Source organism: Lutjanus erythropterus, chromosome 18 (genome assembly GCF_056507025.1).
Source record: "Lutjanus erythropterus isolate fLutEry1 chromosome 18, fLutEry1.hap2, whole genome shotgun sequence".
In the NCBI taxonomy this organism is placed as follows: domain Eukaryota; kingdom Metazoa; phylum Chordata; class Actinopteri; order Lutjaniformes; family Lutjanidae; genus Lutjanus; species Lutjanus erythropterus.
Window position 1 is genome coordinate 8,830,309 of NC_139334.1, and position 6,000 is coordinate 8,836,308.

General features: G+C 41.0%; 1 protein-coding gene across 2 annotated transcripts in view; it reads right to left on the bottom strand.

The window, feature by feature from the left end:
- Nucleotides 1–5,397, bottom strand: part of akt1 (AKT serine/threonine kinase 1) — a 48,607-nt gene extending 43,210 nt beyond the window's left edge. The window contains exon 1 of one of the 2 annotated variants that reach the window (XM_084743301.1): nt 5,182–5,397. The gene's annotated coding sequence lies outside the window, so the exon portion shown is untranslated. Of the gene's footprint in view, nt 1–5,124 lie in introns of both variants that reach the window. The other variant, XM_084743302.1, reaches the window with a different exon arrangement.
- Between the last annotated feature and the right edge of the window lie 603 nt (nt 5,398–6,000).

The following is a 6,000-nucleotide window of genomic DNA, read 5'->3' on the forward strand; positions in this document are numbered from 1 at the left end:
TAACCAATTCACTTGACCTTTTGATTCATTCAGTACTTCTTCGTGATATAAAGACAGCTTTGAATGCAGGGCAGACGCAAAAAGATTGATCAATTGCCATGCTTGTTCACACAAATGTCACATAGTGCGCCAGGCAATCTCTGACCATCGACTGAAATCAATTTGCCTGCTGCTGCTCTGTCAGAGTGAGGCCATCAAAAGAGTGCTCTGTGCGAGTGGCCTCATCCAGCGTACTGGTGGGGACAACAACAGGAAGTGGATGTGACTATTGACAGACTACAAGTCATATCAGTACAGCCCCAGGCTTGAATACATCTGCCAGTGAATGCACTGATCAACACGCCTTTTTACTGCCGGTTGCCTCACTTCCATCAATGAAGCAAAAGTGAGTTTATGAAAGCACACAGTTTATTTTTGCTTCGTGTTTTTGTTTATTGCACTGGGGTTGTGGTCCTTGTGTCACCCAGTCGATGTTGGAAGGATCTAGCAGAAGGATTTTGAAAAAGCACACTGAGTGCTATTCAAACTAGGGATCACACAAACCGTTGGATCCCTTTGGCATCTTAGTGTGTGTACTCTGTGACACAGGCACGCACACATTATATACACATTGGGATACATCACACAAACAAACTTGAGCGAGCACACCACAGCCAAGAAAGCAACACATGCACCAAGACCGGCTCTGGAGCCACAACAGAGTGCTGCTGTTTTAATGGGAGCGACCTGTTGCTACTGCGGCCTGTGTGGAAAAGCTGGGCCGCTGCCAGCGCTGCAGCCAGCAGCCACTGAATGAACCCAGTACCCTGACAGTCGGTCACATGGTCCTCAGGCCTCTAGGCCACCGCCTGCCTGCCTGCCTGCCTGCCTGCTTGCTTGCCTGCCTGCCTGCCTGCCTGCCTGCCTGCCTGGCCTGCTGTCAGTGGAGCTTTCAATCATTCATCTTTCTGGCTTCAGCTCCAGGGGCCACCCCAATTCAATGCAAATCAGTGTCATGCAGCAAAAGATGCCACACACTGAGTCTGAGCCTGTCACTGGGACGCAGAGGACAGTACCATGTGTTTACGCAGGAAGCAGAAAATCAGGCCGACATCACCACACTACTTCCTTCATCTCATATCGATAGATGCAAGTCTGGTTTTGCTCTATTTTCTGCTGCCGTGCGGGTAAACAAAAGAGTCAGCAGCTGGTTTACGGTTACAAAGACAGAACGTCACACTCAAATCTTTAAAGCGATTAACAACACATCAAATATTCTCACCTGTTGCTGGAAAACAATCCTTGAAGTGGCACTTGTGTTGCGTTATTGTGTTCAAATGCCAGAGTGGAACCAGTATTAGTGTCATCCACTACACTGTGCCAAGTTCCTCTTTCAAGTTCCCTGAAAACACATTGCTAATGATAAGAATATTGTGGGTAGGTACGTGTAGCTCAATACCAAACCACAGCTACTGTAACCTTCAAAGCCAGCTGCTTTAATCCTCCGATGGCATAAACAGCAACCCTTTTGTGACTCAGGTCAATGTGTTCATTTTCACGCTTTTCAGACAAGCCAGGAACTAAATAAATAATAGATAACAAAGCTGGATTTATTAAATAAAGACACAATAAGCTATAAGTTGTCTTTTATGTATTGTTTTTATGCAAGTTTACATTTGGGGCCACAAAACTTAGGGGCTTGGTGGCCCCTGATTTCCTAATTTTTTTTCCCCTTAAATAATTACTCAAACTGATTAATCGATTACCAAATTAATTGGTGATTTATTTACTATAGGTCTGGGCAATGTGGGCAAAATCAAATATCACAATATTTTTGACCAAATACCTGCATATTGATTGATTGACTGATATTGTGACAATATTGTAGAGATAACGATTGGTGCTTTCAAAAAATAGACAAACAACAGAAGAGCTTGGACAGTCTGGTAAGTTCAGAAAATCACATCAAACCACAACAGTTACGCCATATCATGATATAACATTATCCAAAGTCTAGGACAATATCTAGTCACATATCATGAGATATAAAATCGATATATGGCCCAGCCCTAATTTAATGGTTGACAACTAATTTATTAATCGATTAATCGCTACAGGTCTAACACCAATTGCAATACACTCATTCAGTCTTTTTAAAAAGATCTAGATAATACACAAAATAAGACCATAAAAGTCCTGTTCCTCTTAAGTTGGTTGCTAATCAAATGACCTTGTTGTTAACTTAACAACTTGTAAACAAGATGAATGAAACAAGTATTTTAGGCTGCGGTGTTCTCAGTTTCATGTCACAGACCGAAAAGAGTACCGTCATGTGATGCTGACGGTGGGCTCACATCATTAGATGAAGCGTGTCCTCCTCAGTGATAAAACATCTAAACTCCTGTGGCACAGGCAGGAGGGACAGGCACAATAAGTCTGCCTGTGTACAGGGACAACAATTTCAAACAACATTCCTCAGATTCTGCATGCAACTAGTGGCACATTTGCGTCAAAGGGGCTGTGAAGGGATTGGGTGGGAGGTGACTGGTATTTTTTCTAAATAGAACAGGGAGAGCCAAGCAGTCACTGGCTGCATCATTACGCCAGCTTGTTGCGTCTTCCCAAGGTCACATGCCAAGTCTCCTTGCGTACACACACTGGACAGACGCAGTCTCATGACTGATACAAAAAAAAAAACAAAAAAAAAAACATTTTGACACTAAAGGCGTTACGGGTACAACATGCCCAGGGACAATGTTCTCTTTCCAGACTGTACACGCAGAGATAAATAGACAGCAACGGCAAAGCAAGGTTTATCTCATGTTGGACATTTAAGTTTTGCATCTTCCACGTGCATTGTTTAACCTGTGTGAAGATGTGTGGCTGACAAACCTTTTCAATTTGACTATTAGGGATGATGGGTAACAAGAAGGGGTACTAAACCAATACTGGTTCCTGACTGGTCAGTACTGAAATATCAATCAGCTCCTGGAGAAGTGATCAGGGTTGGGCGAATTTTACCTGACTGGCATATGACAATGTCCACAGTGAAACACTGCAATGGACAATGATATTACTGATGTTAGAAACGCACTAACAGTGGCCAACAGAAAAAAAAAACAAAAAAAAACACCACTGCCACCAATGTAACCAAGTGTCTTAGGTTCGCCTAACTGGGCTCATTTAATAAGAAAATAATAAACAGACATGGAGACATAAAGCAATGACCAGCAGCAACAGCTTATTTTAATTTTCTCTACCACATGTCAAAAACTGAACTTCACCAACAACGCAATGGCAACTCTAAGGGGACACACTACTTAAACACAGAAGGCTTTTAAAGCACGATATTATGATTGTAGAAGGCTCCGCCGCCGGTGACTGTCAACCATCACGATGGACAGTGCTATCGTCCATCGGCCCAGCCCTTCAAATGATGCTGCCATAGGTTAAAGCTGCAAATTGTATAGTTGCCAACTATTAAACTAACTGCCACCTATTTTGATAATTGATTAATGTTGAGTCAAAAATATCCAAATGATCTAATTTCAGCTTCTCCAATGTGAATATTGGTTTCTTTAGTCGTCTATGACAGTAAACTGAGTACTTTTGGGTTGTGGACAAAATAAGGCCATCAGCTTGGGTTTGGAGAACAGCGATCAACATTTTTCACCATTTTCTGACATTTTATGGACCAAAAAACTAGCAGATTAATCAAGAAAATGATGGACAGATTAATCAATAATGAAGATAATCCATGCAGCCATACTATCAGTATTCATGTAACATTACACAAACAGCTGACAGAGCAAAATGTTTGAAAGTGTGGGTTCACTTGATAAGTTTAATGAAAATGCAGCTAAATGCAATAATTCAGAAAACAACTTATTTCTGCAACAAAAAGGTAGTAATAAAATCGTGTCACGTCATATTTTTGAACCAAATCATGAAGAACAGTAGAGCTGTCAGCATATCAGATTTCACACAATTATCAAGGCCAAAAGCATTAGATAACAATACATAAACATATTATCACATTATCTATAGGAAATTTGAAAAAACAAAAACAGTACTCAGTCTAATTTATCTTTAACCTTATTTGTAATGCATTTTGTCTCTTCTTTGGAAAATGAATTACACTAAACATAGAAGTAAAGGGACATGATATCAGTAATCATTTTTTTTTAAATGTCACAATCATAATCAATACTGATTTGTTACGCCACCACAAGCAAGTAGTATCAATAAGAATTCAGGTAAGTATTGATATTGATAGGCAGCATCAGTATCAACACTGGCACCAATAAAATACCAACCATACCCATCTTTACCCACCACATGACTCTTCAACAATAAACCTTCCTGACAAAATTCCTGTAGTTATGCTTTAGAAGAGAAATGCATTATACCTGTCACCACCATAGATGGTATGAGTGATCATTTTGCAATTGCACTGATTACGGGGCAGGAAAATGAGAATATAACACAAGTATACCTTTCCTTTATGACTTCCCTGGTGTCCAAACTTTGGACCTAAAAACTCACTGGGCCCCATTTTGAGAGCCACTACAGTGTGGCATCAAGTCAACAACACAGATGCACAAACCTACCACTCTGTATCACCAAAAGTGACCGCAACAATGCTACAACAGAGCAGCAACAAGCTAGCAAAGCTAAATTGTTATCTGGCAATTCATTTCTCCCTCAAACAAGTCAACAAACGCAGTGGTAGTTCTCCATAACAATGAATGAGCTGCTCTCTCGTTGAGCTCATTTGTTTTCATTTGCCTGCTGGGCCATAAAGTACGAGCAAAAACAACTTTCTCGGTGGAGGTGAACCGTTTAAAGTAACATGACTGCAGATATTTTGGCCTGAGGGCTGTCTCAAAAGTGGTCATTGTCAAAAATGAATGGTTAACATCTGAGGAGAGACTCGCTGTTGTTTGTGGGGAAAAAAAAAAGCAACAACGCGTTATAATTCGCCACAGGACGTTTATAAGCTCTTGAGATAACTTCTACTGCGAGGAGAAGTCAGGAAAGTACCTCATTTTCAGGTTTGCATTTAGCGATAGAAAGGATATGGGGCCTAGCAGGGCAGCTTGGGTGAGAATAACCGCATCCCATGTAAGTACAATGGGGACCTACCCTGTCTAGCTGTCGACCTCTTGTAGTTAACCATGCGAAGGAAAGGCGGACATTTACCTGGGCAGGAATTCAACAATGTGTCCGTCTCATTATAGTGAGCTGTTTCGGCGGTATATTAAGTTGATAAGTCCTTCAACAATCTGGACAAAAGTGCTCTCATTTACTCCGTTTCTTTGCCTTTCTTCCACTACACCTCCCAAACGCGCTGCTGTCTGCAATGCCTCTGTGGCAGCCCGCTCTCCCGGGTCCTAGCGCCGACCACGTTTACGACTCTCAGTCACACTCGCGCTCATAGGAGGAGTAGTAAGTAAGGCTGTCAGCCGGCCCATTGAAAAAAAAATCCTGCAGTGTTGCCATAGGGGCTTATTCGGGGCTGCATGGCCTTGTTGAACTCTGCGTTGTTTTATCTGTGTCGGTGGTTGCCAAAATGAGGTTCTGGGACCCAAAGAGGCCCCTGTAAGTGTTCCAGGCGATCCTCAGTACAATGAGGTGATATCTGTTCTTCTCTTCCTGCAGCTATCGCATGAGATAATGGAGGTTTTTTTTTTTTTTTTTTTTTGTTATAGGTCAGTCTAAAGGAAAAATGAGAGGAGGGTGGGAAGACGCTTTTTAAATTTTTTTTTTTTTTTTTCCCCAGTCAAGTCAAAATGTTGAGAATAAATTTGAAATGTTGATAATAAAATTTAATTGGTAGTGTCAGGTAAACAAAAAAATATCATAGGAGGAATATTTTTTAAAATGTTGCATTTTGATGATAAAATCAAAATGTTGAGAATAAAGTTGAAATGTGGCAAACAAAGTTGAAATGTTGAGAATAAAGTCACAAATAAAGTTGACATATCGCAAATAAAATTTAAATGTCAAGGCTAAAGTTGA